This window comes from Bufo bufo, chromosome 2 (assembly GCF_905171765.1).
Source record: "Bufo bufo chromosome 2, aBufBuf1.1, whole genome shotgun sequence".
NCBI classification, from domain to species: Eukaryota; Metazoa; Chordata; class Amphibia; order Anura; family Bufonidae; genus Bufo; species Bufo bufo.
The window spans coordinates 516,998,778-517,014,486 of record NC_053390.1 but is presented as its reverse complement, the minus strand read 5'-3'; the positions used below and the strand labels follow the sequence as shown (position 1 = coordinate 517,014,486).

At 45.3% G+C, this 15,709-nt stretch overlaps 1 protein-coding gene across 1 annotated transcript in view; it reads left to right on the top strand.

Annotated features, from left to right (window-relative positions):
* The first annotated feature begins 663 nt into the window (after positions 1-663).
* Positions 664-15,709, top strand: part of PSD3 (pleckstrin and Sec7 domain containing 3) — a 444,727-nt gene continuing 429,681 nt past the window's right edge. Inside the window, exon 1 of the mRNA XM_040417899.1 lies at positions 664-683. The gene's annotated coding sequence lies outside the window, so the exon portion shown is untranslated. The remainder of the gene's footprint in view (positions 684-15,709) is intronic.

Below are 15,709 nucleotides of genomic sequence, written 5' to 3'. Positions count from 1 at the left end.
TAAAAAATAAAAATGTGCCAAAAAAGCCTTTTTTTTATCACCTTACATCACAAAAAACAGCCACCAGTCAGTGCCAGCGGTCTAAGCCACAGCCGCCAGTCTCATCCACCAGCCTCAGCCACCTGTCAGTGTGCTCAAGTTCCCTTGCCATTTTATATAGACTGTCCCTACTAATGTGTATGCACTACTGTTCTAGCGCCTGTTATTGTAACGGGCTTAATGTCTAGTTACTTATAACCTAACTTGGTTTCTGGGTGGGCTAGCAGCCCCCCCTACATGCCAGGCAAATAAAACCTAACTCAGATCTGTGCAAAGTGCTCTGAAATCAGGTCTCTCAGTTCTCGTCTTCTTCGGGGCAGAGAGAGAATTTCTAAGACACAAGGGAACATAGATTATTGTGGGTATTCTATTTCAGTGCAGCTCCAAACAAAAGGCAAAAGACTTGAGTCGTGCTGCTGACATCAGTACATCCTTGAGAAGCTCTTTCATTGTGCAGCGCAGCTCGAGAACCATTCGGAAGAGACCGTCTCAATGCAGGACGGGGACCAGTGAAAGGCACATGCCCAGAGACGGTCGACAGGGAGCCTATGTGTTTATGGTCCATGCAAGTTCCCCATTGCTCTGATCTTCGGGTGGACGACTCCAATGGCAACATAGATCAGCAGAAGACCTCCTCATGGACTGTGAGTAGTGATTTGTCTGGACAAGGAGGAATTTTATTAATACATTGCAATTTATAGAATTATAATTGGGGCATAACCTACCATCAGTCATAGGGATGAGGATCTTAGTTTTCAAATGATACCAGGATCAAAGCTTAAGGTGCAATGTTCAGGGTGCAGCACTTGCTTGAAGTCAGGGAGCAAGATGAAGAATTTTACTTCCTGGTTCTGTGTGTGTGTGTAAGGGAGGGGGAGCTGAATGTGACAATGGAAAGGAAGGACAGAGTCTATTACTGTGATCTCGCCCCCTATGCACCCTTTGTCCCAGAAATGTCCCAATCATCTGCATGTGTTTTTTAAAAAATCCATGCGCGTGCTGCAGAAGCAGCCCTATTCAGACTTACAGAAAAGATTAGCAGTCACAGAAATTTCTGTAAAGGCTGGAATCAAATATGCAGTTTTTGTGAACATATTAGTCTTTCCTTCTTCTTGGATCCACTCCTGGATTTGTCTCAGCTGCCACGAAAACTGAACGTGTGTAAACTGATCTGCGGTGCGGAGACTAAGGCTACCTGCACACTAGTGCAGATTTCAAAACAAGAAAATCTGTGGCTTTTTTTTTGTGGATTTCCTTGTGTTTCTGCACTGGATCCACATACGTATTTGATAAGGTTTTCCGCCGATCTCGCCCTTCTATTTAAAAAGGTGAAATGCGCACCAAAAATGACACAAAGAATTGACAAGCTACGGATTTCTAAATCCACACTTAAAGGGGTTGTCCGGCTTCAGAGCTGAACCCGGACATACCCTTATTTTCACCCAGGCAGCCCCCCTGAGGCTCGCATCGGAGCATCTTATGCTCCGATGCGCTCCCTTGCCCTGCGCTAAATCGCGCAGGGCAAGGGCTCTTTTGTTTTCAATAACACACTGCCGGGCGGAAACTTCCTCCCGGCAGTGTGTTCTGTGAAATCACCGGCTCTGATGGGAGGGCTTTAGCGCTGCCCTAGCCGTTTTACTGGCTAGGGCAGCTCTAAATCCTGCCCATCAGTGCAGGTGACGTCACCGGGCTTCCTGGCAGCCCCATGGAGAGCCCGGTACGTCACATGAACTGCTCCGATGCTCATGTCAGGGCGGCTGCTGGGGTGAAAATGGAGGTATGTCCGGGTTCAGCTCTGAACCCGGACAACCCCTTAAGGTCAATTTCTGCACGGAGGAAAGAAGCGAAGTGTACATAAGATTTGTCTAATCTCATACACTTTGCTGATGCTGTATTACGCTGCGGTTTTTCTGCACGTAAATCCGCAACTTGTGCTGGTAGCCCAAAATTACAGAATGCCGATTTATTCTGCAGACTATGTTGCAATGCAGAAATGCAGCACAGCCCTCAGTGGAAATTGACCCTCAGGTTTTAACATGGCAAAATATGCAGCATTTCGGTGTGTATGCTTTGTGTGTCATAAAATGCTGATAGAACACAGTAATGATCTTTCCATTGTTTTCAGTGGGCAAAACGTGCCATAGCTCACATGGTCGCATATTTTTACTCTGCTGATTTGAAATACTCTTCAGGTAGAGGCATGTGACTTACACCTCTTTCACACGAGAGTGGCGGATTGGCTCCGGATGCGTTCAGGGTGCGTTCAGTGAAACTCGCACAATTTTGCAAGCAAGTTCAGTCAGTTTTGTCTGCGATTGCGTTCAGTTGTTCAGTTTTTTTTGCGCGGGTGCAATGCGTTTTCATGCATTTTTCACACGCGTGATAAAAAACTGAAGGTTTACAAAAAACATCTCTTAACAACCATCAGTGAAAAATGCATTGCACCCGCACCTGCTTCAGGATGCAATGCGTTTTTCACTGAAGCCCTATTTACTTCTCTGGGGCCAGGGCTGCGTGAAAAACGCAGAATATGGCCTCATGCACACGGCCGTGCTGTTTTTTGCGGTCATCAAACTGTGGATCCGCAAAAAACGGAAGCCGCCCGTGTTGCCTTCCGCAATTTGCGGAACGGGCGCCGCAATATAAATGCCTATTCTTGTCCGCAAAGCGCGGACAAGAATAGGACATGTTATATTTTTTTAACGGGGCCGTGGAACGGAGCCACGGATGCGGACAGCACACGGAGTGCTGTCCGCATCTTTTGCGGCCCCATTGAAGTGAATGAGTCCGCATCCAAGCCGCCAAAACGGCGGCTCGGATGCGGACCCAAACAACGGTTGTGTGCATGAGGCCTATAGAACATGTTTTTCACACAACACAGAACTGATGCGTGAAAAAAAATGCTCATGTACACAGACACATTAAAATGAATGGGTCAGGATTCAGTGCGGGTGCTATGCGTTCACGTCACGCATTGCACCCGCGCGGAAAACTCGCTCGTGTGAAAGAGGCCTTAAATGTTTGAGCACATAAAATATGCACATAAGCTACAATTCAATAAAATTTCAAATACGCTTCAAATATGAGCTGAGATGAGGAGACAAATAAGAAAATGCCACAAAAAACACAATTTCAGAGGCTAATTACCATATGCTTCTGATCAGCCACTGATTTTTACCATATGCATTTTGCTGTGTGACCGTAGTCTTATGGTGTGTTCATATGGATTTATTAGCACTCCGAAAATTTAGGTGCCAAATTCTCATCAAGATATGATGCATTTTTGCACTTTTTGTCTATGCGGTTTCCTTTTGGAGAATCATTTGGTGCAGATTTTGATGCAGTTTTTGGTGTGGTTTTTAGGCCCATCACTGATTTCAATGGGAATTTCCACGCAGAATTCCCAAGAATAAACTTTTCTTTTTTCTGTGAGACAGATTTTCAATCCGAAAAAAATGCTCTGTATGTCAGCACAAGGTGGCCTTAAGGCCCCCCATACACTTTCAGTAGCTGTTGGCCAACAGCTATTTCCCCCTACTGCCCCAAACACATATGCAGTGACCAGGAACGGGTTCGCTGACGCCACTTTTAGTGCAGTGGCCGGGTCAGCGGCATAATATATCCTGTATTTGTCGTGACGCCAATTGCAGCGTACGCAGGGTACTATTCCAGGGCCCTTCCAAAGTGTTATAACGCACGTCCCAGATTAGGAATGCCAGAGTGGTGTAATGGCCTATAATGTCTCTGTATGGTGGTGAAAATTGTGTCATGGTGTCTCCTACCTGGGTACGGCTGGACTCCTGGTTCCTGGCTCACTTGCAATAAATTTGAGTGTAGTGATAGTAGGAATAATAGAGGAATTTTGCAGCAGAAATGATGTCCAGACTTATAGATGAAGTTCAAACGTTGCTTTACTTGAAATAACTTGCTTCCAAGCGGTATACAGCTTTGGTCTCTTGGTCCCAGCAGGTTTTGGCAATCATTGGCAGGAATGAATACTTCTGCTTTATATGTGGAGTTTGCAGGATAAAACGTCTGCTTGGTAGCTCTGTAACTGTGGCAGGGTTAGCTTCTGCACTTATCTGTACCTTCTGCTTTGTGGGGACAGATTAGCTGAGTAAGAATTGGCTTCTCCTAGGTCTCTGGACTTATCTCACAGATGGATTCTCAGGGGATGCTTTCTTCCTGGAACTCTGGAGGTTTTCTGTAGTTTCTGCTTTTCTCCTCCAGCAGAGCTGAAGGTGCTCAGACTGGGTATATGGCCAAGTCTCAGCCGAGACTAGGTCCTTGCTGTCTTCCCTATGCAGGGGGTCTCCTGGACACTATCACACAGCCTTTCCCTAGCAGGGGGGAGGCTACACTACGACTAACTTCCTTCTCCACGCATCCTGCAGAGGGGGGAGCTAAGCTGGAATAAACCATTCCAGCTCAGATACACTTAACTGTAACTTGTACCTGCCAATGTGTTGCTGCCACCTACTGGTAACCAGGCAAATTACAGGAACATGTTGCATTTAACATGGATTTATATGCACATTTGTGGAAGACATAATGTAAATTATATCTGATGACAGTATAAAGGCTCTTAGTTGTGTAGTAACACAACTCTGGGGTGTTACACATAGACTTTTGGGTCGGACACTTCTGGCAGCAGGTTATTGCCCAGAAAAACAAAAAGATTGTGCAAAAACATTCACTTCATCATCACACATTAGATTTAGCTCCTCATACACATTAGATTGTTGTCTAAAGCCACCAATTTTTATAGGTTTGGCTGACAATACACAAATGTGTATGGGGGCCTATGAATGGGCATCAACCGAAAGCATTTCAACACATCTGACCTTTTTCCCGACATCTGTCATTTGGACAAAGTTGGAATTCAGCCATAACTTTTAGATGATGATTAGCCGGTCCCACCGAAATTCTTCTTATGTGTACGGTCAGCTTAGCACTGTTCAAAATGGCTGACATTTTTGCAAACATTAAAAATGATGCCATGCCCAATTAACCAGATTACAGAGTTATTCTCTGATGGAAAGCAATTCTCCTAGCGTAGTATAGTAGCTCACACAGGGCCAGAGTATACGACGCCATGGAATACTTTTAATCTGAATGTATTTGTTTGCTCTACATGGTTAGCCGGTACATGTTACGGGGATCGCTCTTTGTGTAGAAATTTCTGTACGTTTCCATTGGCCTGTGTGGCAATGACCTAGTATTTTCTGAGGCAATTCCTAATTATATCTAAACATGTGGAGAATGCATTTACTAACTGGATCCTGTATTTATTGAATAAACACATTACAGCGATGTCTGCCTGCATCTAATCTATGCATTTCCTGTACTGCAGCATTAGTTTATTTGCGGTCTGGTATAGTTCAGATGTTTACTCCATCCATGTTCACTTTGTTATCTGCTTTGCTTTGTTACTAATGAAACCGGCCAATAAAAGAATACGAGTTATATTGAGGAATGTTCTATTTTTCTATTATGTTTTTTTCTACGATTTCTTATTATGTCTTGGGTCAGTAGGCACATGTGTAAAATATGTCAGGTTTTTTTCCCCATTGTTTTCAGCAATAGAAATATTGCAAAATTTATACATGCATACCACATTGTAAAAGACGACGCATTGAGATTTTGATATTCATGGCCTACCCTCATGATAGGTCAACAATATCTGATTGGCAGGTATCCGACAGAAGGGATAGGCCATCAATATCATAAAGGGGTATTCCCATCACAGATAATGGCATATCGCTAGGATATGCCCCCATTGTTTGATAGGTGAGGGTCCCACCTCTGGTGGCGGAGGGAGCCATCCATTCATTTCTATGGACACTGGACACATACAGCACACACTACTGACACAAAAGATACATACTGCACACACACTGGACACACACAACACACCACTGACACACTGAACACATACAACACACACTACTGACCCACTGGATACATTCTGCACACACACACCGGACATATACAACACACACCACTGACACACTGGATACATACTGCACACACACTGGACACATACAGCACACACTACTGACACACTGGATACATACTGCACACACACTGGACACATACAGCACACACCACTGACACACTGGATACATACTGCACACACACTGGACACATACAGCACACACTACTGACACACTGGATACATACTGCACACACACTGGACACATACAACACACACTACTGACACATTGGATACATTCTGCACACACACCGGACATATACAACACACACCACTGACACTAGAAACATACAGAACACACTACTGACACACTGGATACATACTGCACACACACTGGACACATACAGCACACACTACTGACACACTGGATACATACTGCACACACACTGGACACATACAGCACACACTACTGACACATTGGATACATTCTGCACACACACCGGACATATACAACACACACCACTGACACTAGACACATACAGAACACACTACTGACACACTGGATGCATACTGCACACACACTGGACACATACAACACACACTACTGACACACTGGATACATACTGCACACACACTGGACACATACAACACACACCACTGACGCACTGGATACGTACTGCACACACACTGGACACATACAACACACACCACTGACACACTGGATGCATACTGCACACACACTGGACACATACAACACACACCACTGACGCACTGGATACGTACTGCACACACACTGGACACATACAACACACACCACTGACACACTGGATGCATACTGCACACACACTGGACACATACAACACACACCACTGACGCACTGGATACATACTGCACACACACTGGACACATACAACACACACCACTGACAACTGGATGCATACTGCACACACACTGGACACATACAACACACACCACTGACACACTGGATACCAGAGTATACGACGCCATGGAATACTTTTAATCTGAATGTATTTGTTTGCTCTACATGGTTAGCCTGTACATGTTACGGGGATCGCTCTTTGTGTAGATACATACTGCACACACACTGGACACATACAGCACACACCACTGACACACTGGATACATTCTGCACACACACCGGACATATACAACACACACCACTGACACACTGGATACATTCTGCACACACACCGGACATATACAACACACACCACTGACACATTGGATACATTCTGCACACACACCGGACATATACAACACACCACTAACACACTGGACACATGCAGCACACACTACTGACACACTGGACACATACAGCACACCACTGGATACATACAGCACACACTACTGACACACTGGATACATACAGCACACCACTGGATACATACAGCACACCACTGGATATATACAGCACACACTACTGACACACTGGATACATAAAGCACACACTACTGACACACTGGATACATACAGCACACACTACTGACACACTGGACACATACAGCACACACTACTGACACACTGGACACATACAGCACACACACTGGACACATACAGCACACACACTGGACACATACAGCACACACACTGGACACATACAGCACACACACTGGACACATACAGCACACACACTGGACACATACTGCACACACACTGGGCACATACAGCACACACACTGGACACATACTGCACACACACTGGACACATACAGCACACACACTGGACACATACAGCACACACACTGGACACATACAGCACACACACTGGACACATACTGCACACACACTGGACACATACAGCACACACACTGGATACATACAGCACACACACTGGATACATACAGCACACACACACTGGACACATACAACACACACTACTGACACACTGGATACATACAGCACACACACTGGACACATACAGCACACACACTGGACACATACAGCACACACACTGGATACATACAGCACACACACTGGATGCATACTGCACACACACTGGACACATACAGCACACACCACTGACACACTGGATACATACTGCACACACACTGGACACATACAGCACACACTACTGACACACTGGATACATACTGGACACATACAGCACACACCACTGACACACTGGATACATACTGCACACACACTGGACACATACAGCACACACTACTGACACACTGGATACATACTAGACACACACTGGACACACAGCACACACCACTGACACACTGGATACATACTGCACACACACTGGACACATACAGCACACACTACTGACACACTGGATACATACTAGACACACACTGGACACACAGCACACACCACTGACACACTGGATACATACTGCACACACACTGGACACATACAGAACACACTACTGACACACTGGATACATACTGCACACACACTGGACACATACAACACACACTACTGACACACTGGATACATACTGCACACACACCGGACATATACAACACACCACTGACACTAGACACATACAGAACACACTACTGACACACTGGATACATACTGCACACACACTGGACACATACAACACACACTACTGACACACTGGACACATACAGCACACACACTGGACACATACAGCACACACACTGGACACATACAGCACACACACTGGACACATACAGCACACACACTGGACACATACTGCACACACACTGGGCACATACAGCACACACACTGGACACATACTGCACACACACTGGACACATACAGCACACACACTGGACACATACAGCACACACACTGGACACATACTGCACACACACTGGACACATACAGCACACACACTGGATACATACAGCACACACACTGGATACATACAGCACACACACTGGACACATACAACACACACTACTGACACACTGGATACATACAGCACACACACTGGACACATACAGCACACACACTGGACACATACAGCACACACACTGGATACATACAGCACACACACTGGATGCATACTGCACACACACTGGACACATACAGCACACACCACTGACACACTGGATACATACTGCACACACACTGGACACATACAGCACACACTACTGACACACTGGATACATACTGGACACATACAGCACACACCACTGACACACTGGATACATACTGCACACACACTGGACACATACAGCACACACTACTGACACACTGGATACATACTAGACACACACTGGACACACAGCACACACCACTGACACACTGGATACATACTGCACACACACTGGACACATACAGCACACACTACTGACACACTGGATACATACTAGACACACACTGGACACACAGCACACACCACTGACACACTGGATACATACTGCACACACACTGGACACATACAGAACACACTACTGACACACTGGATACATACTGCACACACACTGGACACATACAACACACACTACTGACACACTGGATACATACTGCACACACACTGGACACATACAACACACACCACTGACACACTGGATACATACTGCACACACACTGGACACATACAACACACACCACTGACACACTGGATGCATACTGCACACACACTGGACACATACAACACACACCACTGACACACTGGGTGCATACTGCACACACACTGGACACATACAACACACACCACTGACGCACTGGATACGTACTGCACACACACTGGACACATACAACACACACCACTGACACACTGGATGCATACTGCACACACACTGGACACATACAACACACACCACTGACGCACTGGATACATACTGCACACACACTGGACACATACAACACACACCACTGACACACTGGATGCATACTGCACACACACTGGACACATACAACACACACCACTGACACACTGGATACCAGAGTATACGACGCCATGGAATACTTTTAATCTGAATGTATTTGTTTGCTCTACATGGTTAGCCTGTACATGTTACGGGGATCGCTCTTTGTGTAGATACATACTGCACACACACTGGACACATACAGCACACACTACTGACACACTGGATACATTCTGCACACACACCGGACATATACAACACACACCACTGACACATTGGATACATTCTGCACACACACCGGACATATACAACACACCACTAACACACTGGACATATACAGCACACACTAATGACACACTGGACACATACAGCACACCACTGGATACATACAGCACACACTACTGACACACTGGATACATACAGCACACCACTGGATACATACAGCACACCACTGGATATATACAGCACACACTACTGACACACTGGATACATACAGCACACACTACTGACACACTGGATACATACAGCACACACTACTGACACACTGGACACATACAGCACACACTACTGACACACTGGACACATACAGCACACACACTGGACACATACAGCACACACACTGGACACATACAGCACACACACTGGACACATACTGCACACACACTGGACACATACAGCACACACACTGGACACATACAGCACACACACTGGACACATACAGCACACACACTGGACACATACAGCACACACACTGGACACATACTGCACACACACTGGACACATACTGCACACACACTGGACACATACAGCACACACACTGGATACATACAGCACACACACTGGATACATACAGCACACACACTGGATACATACAGCACACACACTGGATGCATACTGCACACACACTGGACACATACAGCACACACCACTGACACACTGGATACATACTGCACACACACTGGACACATACAGCACACACTACTGACACACTGGATACATACTGGACACATACAGCACACACCACTGACACACTGGATACATACAGCACACACTACTGACACACTGGATACATACTAGACACACACTGGACACACTGGATACATACTGCACACACACTGGACACATACAGCACACACCACTGACACACTGGATACATACTGCACACACACCGGACACACCGGATACATACTGCGCACACACTGGACACACTGGATACATACTGCACACACACTGGACACATACAGCACACACTACTGACACACTGGATACATACTGGACACATACAGCACACACCACTGACACACTGGATACATACTGCACACACACTGGACACATACAGCACACACTACTGACACACTGGATACATACTGGACACACACTGGACACATACAGCACACACCACTGACACACTGGATACATACTGCACACACACTGGATACATACTGCGCACACACTGGACACACTGGATACATACAGCACACACACTGGACACATACAGCACACACCACTGACACACTGGATACATACTGCACACACACTGGACACACTGGATACATACTGCGCACACACTGGACACACTGGATACATACAGCACACACACTGGACACATACAGCACACACTACTGACACACTGGATACATACAGCACACACTACTGACACACTGGATACATACAGCACACACTACTGACACACTGGATACATACAGCACACACTACTGACACACTGGACACATACAGAACACACACACTGGACACATACAGCACACACTACTGACACACTGGATACATACTGTAGGTAGGTCCTACTTCTAGGACAGCTCCATAGGTAGATTTGCTAAAGCCATGGATGTTAAATGTCTGAGATGTGCCTGTGTTTTCTGAATTCTTCTATTTGCGTGCATTTATATAAAGTCATTTCAATTCATAGGATGAGCTTCCACACTAATAGACAAGTAATGCAAGCAATTAAAAACTGCTCAAACAAGCTACATCAGATAACATGAAGTGTCTAGACCAGGGATACCCAACGTGTGGGCCTCCAGTTGTTGCAAAACTACAACTCCTAGCATTTCTGGACAGCCTACGGGAGTTGTCGTTTTACAACATCTGGAGGGCCGCAAGTTGAGCATCCCTGGTCTAGACTCTAGACCAGGCATTCTCAAACTGCGGCCCTCCAGCTGTTTTAAAACTACAGCTGGAGGGCCGCAGTTTGAGGATGCCTGACCTAGACAGAGCAGTGCATTGGCCAATTTCACTTGAATAAGTGTATCCAAGACGTTATATGAGATATTTCATCTGTACAGCGCCATAGAATGAATGGCGCTATAATAATAATAATAATATTCCTTGTTGAGATATTACATGCCCCGTCCCCTTATTGGTAGTTTGGTTTTTAGGTTTGCTGTATCCGTTAAATGAGACTGAGAATACACATTCCAGTTATCTAACCTCTTGCCTGTAGCACAGGGAGAACACAGGCCATTGTTTTCAGCCCTCCATCTGTCTAATTGCCAGCCAGTCCAACCCCCATCTGCTGCTGGGGAGGTAAAGGGCCTTGTAGTGGCTCATGATGCTTGAAAATCTAAGGAGGACTTGCAACTTCTCCAGACATGTCTGTTTTAGCAACTACTTGCATTCCCGATGTAATAACAATTCCCGAGCACCTATATATGTGCTATTCTTGTATTATTCCTGCTAGAAGTTATGAATGAATTTCCAGCAGTAACCAATAAAGGTCCAGATGGGTGTTACCAGTTGGGGGTGTGCCCCCGTACAAGCTGAAAATGACAGCACAACTCCTGGAAAAGCATTCATAACTTCTAGCAGGAATAATACAGGAACGGCACAGCATAGAGCCACAAGAATAGAAGCTCCAGAACTGGTATTACATGGGGGATGCAAGTAGTCACTAAAACAGACATGTCAGGGGCGGTGACGGGTCCTCTCTAAGTAGTTTGGGGAGGATGTTGTCCGTTTTCGCCATAGTGGAGTAAATGCGTAAACGATAGCCTGTCAGTGTTGTCTGCGCCTAGGTAGGATTTTTAATTTTAAAGAGTGAGCAGTTGGAAAATGCTAGAATTATGGGTCACAAATGTCACGTCAAGTATGACTAGCTATGTCCGGAGAGGCCGAGAAGTGGATAGCACTGTAAAGTCATCTCCATCTCCTTATATAGCGCCAACATATTCCGCAGCTCTGTACAGACATTGTTAAAACGGTTATTCTGTTGACAGGACAAAGCCTAGTCCCATGTGTTACTTTTTTTTTGTTTATTTTTTTTATTAATACTGGTGCACTGTGTAGGCATACAGTGACATACTTTTCCAGTAAGCTCCCACTATAAAAGCCCATACACCAGACAGTGAGGCAGATTTATCAAAACTGGCTTAGTTGCCCATAGTGGCCAATCAGATTCCACCTTTCATTTTTCAGAGCTCCTTTGGAAAATGAAATGATCGATCTGATTGGTTGCTATGGAAAACTTAGCCAGTTGTCCTTTGCCCCAGCTTTGATAACTCTCCCCCAGTATCTTTTTCTTTTTACTGTATGTCGCTGTATATTAAAGTACACCAGACTACGCTTTCCTATACAGTGAAAAAACATCTAGGCTGTTGCATGCTGACCATGGAGGCAAAGGACACCCTTCTAATCTTAATATTTAACCCTTAATAGCTAATAATGACATGACACCATAGTTGGAATAAAAATGGCTGCAATGCTTTATTAAGGGTAACCTTAAAATAGCAACATACTTTTAATAAATTACTTGAATTAATAAATAATTAAAAACCTTCAGTTTCATCAAATAAATAACCATTTAAAAACTCTTAATTACCGAAATCCACTCAGCAATAGCTGAGTGATACAGCCTCTCTAGAAAAAGCAAAGCGACATAAGCATAATAATAGGGAGGGGGGCGGGGCGACGATCCGGTCTTCTCAACACTGGCCCAGAAGCGCATTTTCCCGCCGCTGAATCAACAACAAATCAGTGACCAGGAAATCTCCCCCAGCGACCACGTGCACCAATCAGCGATGATCCTTTGCTGGCATACAACTCGCAGGTGAAACCAGATAAAACCAGCCGGTACTGGAATCACACTTTATCCTGAGGTAATCCTGAAATAAAAGAGCGAGAAAAACAAAAAAAAAAGGGGGGGGGGGGGGGAGGCAAAAAACAACCTAAAATACTAAAAAAAATTGTGTCATTGCCCCCATGTGTCCCCCAAGCAAAACGCTCTGGGGGGCCTATACAGGATTCTCTTTTGGGATATGCCAGGTCAATTGGGCATAAGCTCTGGCAGCTTACCCAGCACACATGCCAAACATAATTAAAAAAACAAAGTGTGAACAGTCTAAATGAGTCGCACTGGCTACAACTCTGATGCCTCACCCACTTTTGTGATGCATTCAAAGGAGTCTTTCACGGTCAAACATAAGTGGTTTGCGTCACATTAGTTAACAAATGCACAGTGGATTCATGATGGACGCCTAAAACAAAAACTAAAAATGTTTATTAATTATCACAACATCTAAAAACTGGCTGGAATAAGGTAAGAAACTGCCAAAGCTCAGACGGGACTAGATCATATAATTCTGTTACTAAGTAATAACGTCACTCTGAGTATAAGGCTCCATTCACACGTCCGCAACGTGTTTTGTGGATCCACGGATCCGCAAAACACGGACAGCGGCAATGTGCGTTCCGCATTTTGCGGACCGCACATTGCCGGCACTAATAGAATATGCCTGTTCTTGTCCGCAATTGCGGACAAGAATAGGACATGTTCTATTTTTTTCGGGAACGTGTCCGGGCAGCACATCGTGAAATGAATGGGGCAAAATGCGGAACGAAATTGCGGACGTGTGAATGGACCCTTAAAAGGCAGCTAAACTCAGACTCAGGTATGACTAGCTCCCATGCCTCTCTTAGGGTACTTTCACACTAGCGTTATTCTTTTCCGGTATTGAAATCCGGTAAAGGGTCTCAATACCGGAAAAAAAATGCATCCGTTTTGTCCTAATGCATTCCGAATGGAAAGCAATCCGTTCAGGATGCATCAGGATTGGTTCCGTTCCGTCCCTTGTACGGTATTTGGCCGGACAAAATACTGCATAGAGATTTATTAATGCTGGATCCGGTACCAAGTGTTCCGGAAATTGCCGCATCGCCGGATCCAGTTTTCTGGTCTGCGCATGCGCCGGGATATAGGAGGAGCTGGCTTAGTTTTTGATCTTTAAAAAAAATATAAATACCGGATACGTTATTCCGGATGAGACTGATCCGGTATTTCACCAGATCTGTCTAACGGATCCGGGAAATAAGGATGTCAGTTTGCATACTGTTTGCCGAATTCTAACAACGCTAGTGTGAAAGTAGCCTTATCTGGCGGCTATGTCCTTCTGAGACTGTTGAAGCAGCCCAACTAAGGAAAGGAGCACTGGAAACATTTTAGCGGTTTGGTAATTTTCTACTGCCACAGAGGAGTCCCACCTCACTAATACTGCCTACCTATGGCGGAGTATGGGATGGTCCGCCTTCACTATCTATCCCTTCCCTAGGTGGCTGCTGGGAATAAGGTTGCTAACTGTTGCTACTTCTTTGCTAGCATGCTAAATCCTATGCTCAGGCTCAACGCGTTTCTTTGCATGGCATCAGGAGCCCTCATAAGCAAAACCAGCTCAGAGTTCAAAGTAGTAGACAACCAGAACCACGCATGCCATGTCAGTCGTGCTCGCGGTATATCAGTCACTGGATAACGAAAGCAGGACGGATCCGTTATGCAGCCCATAGACTTCTATTATGATGGAATGAATAATGTCTCTAAAGGCATTCCGTTATGCATTCTACGTCATAGAATTGCGTTATGGTCCGTGATAACGGAATCCATAACGCAATTCTCCTTTTACAAGTAAACGAATCGC